A 2,158-nucleotide genomic window follows, 5' to 3' on the forward strand; every position below is an offset into this window, starting at 1 on the left:
TATACAAAGTATTTTCTCTGACCACAATGAAATTAAATTATAAATTGATAATGATACAGAAAATGTCCGGGCGCAGGGACACAGCCGCTTGCTGCCTCCCCATCGCAGATGATTTGATTGTCTATATAGAATCTCTGATGGCATCTGGAATCTACAAAAAAAAAATCTACTAAAACTAATAAGGGAGTGTATCATGGTTGCAGGATACAGGGTAAATACGCAAAAATTATTTATAAATTAGCAACAATCAACAATTGAAATTAAATAGCATAATTTAAAATAGGATCAAAAATAAGAAATACTTAGGGGAAAATCTGACAAAAGATGTACAAGGCCTCTGCATTAAAAACTTAACAAAAGATTGATGAGCAAAATTAAGAAGACCAAAATAAATAGAAAGATATGCCATTTTCATACATCAGAAGACTCAATTTTGTTAAAATGCCATTTTCATACATCAGAAGACTCAATTTTGTTAAAATGTTAACTCTCACTAAATTGATCTATAGATTCAACATAATCTCTATCAAAATCCCAAAAGGTTTCTCTGTAATTCTACAAGCCAGTTTTAAAATTCTTATGGAAATGCAAAAGACCTACAATAGGCAATACAACGTTGAAAAAGAACAAACTTGGAGAGCTAACACTACTTGGTTTCACGAACAACCGTGAACGGGAAAAAGGCAATCCCTATACCTCTGTTCCATTTTGGGACTCCAGTGCTCACCTGAACCAACCAATCAGAGCTCACCAGCCTTGGCCAACCAGGGCTCAGCTGTATTAACCAATCAGGGTTCAGCTGTATTGACCAATCAGAACTCAGCAAGTTTTACTCTTTCATTTGTATAAAAAGCCATGATTGGGAAACCGGGCTAGGATTTTTGCTCTAAAACCCAAGCCTTCCCTTTGCTCTCTGGAGCACACCTTTTTACCCTGAAGACCGTGTTCTCCAGCTTGCAAACTTTCACCACACTTAAGCCTCTTTCCTCTAAATTCCTTTTCTGAGAAATTTTGTGTCAGAAGCGGGATTCAGAGTGACCCCTATTCTCCTCCCAGCAGTCCTGAGCCCATGCATCAGTGCCTGCGAGAGACTCTTGCGCTTGTCTTGTCAGCAGCACCAGGCGAGCCTTAGTTAAGTCCTTTCCAATGCAGACCTCCCACACTTCACTTGGGGTCTTGGAGATTTTATTCCTTCTCTCCACCCAGGTCCCAGAAGGAGTCTTCCTTTCATCCCTGGGCTGGGGACGGTGTGGCAAGGGATGGGGGTGGGGGTGGGGGTGGGGTCCCAGACAGTTCCGTCCATCTGGACATTTCCTGTTGGCCCCAGGTTTAGGGGAAGGCCTTCCCAGTCTTAGCCAGTTCCCTGCATCCAGATACCAGAGGGGACATTCCCAGGTGGCCCCAGGATTAAGAGAGGCCTTCCCAGTTGGACGTGGCTGGTCTATAAACTTTTGTAGGGATGCTCACGCTCAGGGCGCTGGAAAGGGTGCTTGCTCTGGTCACTGCAGTGGGTAGCCCTCGATTTCAGTTTTCCCCTGCTAAATCAGTCGCCTGCTGGCACTCCAGCTGGCTCTATGGTCCAGGGAGTTGTAACTGGCTAGGTCTCTGGACAAAAATTTCCCAGGATGATCTTAAACTTTGTTGGCAAAAATGGGGTTCCTTTAAAATTCCAAAGTTGCCTATCTGTATGTACAGTTAGAACAAAGAAGACACTTCCCAGAGACAATGGGAAGCCCTTTTTATTCAATTGGCACTTTGGAAGTTCTAAATGGAATCAAGAGGCAGCCATTGCTTCTCTTAGAGAAAGTAACTCCAGGCTGAGTGAGTGCCTTCATGAAATAAAAAGAGAGATTAGCACGTGTGAGACTGAAACCAAAGCTGTTAAAAAGACCCTTCTTCGGCCCCTCGAAGACCCCACTCGACCCCTTCCCTGCTGCTCTGTCCTCCACACCTTTTTTGCCACCTGTGCTTTATCCTTCACTCCCTCTTTCCTGTTTTATTCACTTGGCTGGTTATTTTGAAAAATTTTCTAGATTTTCTCTAGGCTTAGCTGTATGTTTTCTTGTAAAATCCAGTGATAAATTCCTCTGATTTATGTTATTTTGGCATTCATTTTAATCTTCCTCTAACACACCCAAACTCCTTGATGAAAAAGCTT

This window comes from Microcebus murinus, chromosome 5 (assembly GCF_040939455.1).
Source record: "Microcebus murinus isolate Inina chromosome 5, M.murinus_Inina_mat1.0, whole genome shotgun sequence".
Lineage (NCBI taxonomy): Eukaryota > Metazoa > Chordata > Mammalia > Primates > Cheirogaleidae > Microcebus > Microcebus murinus.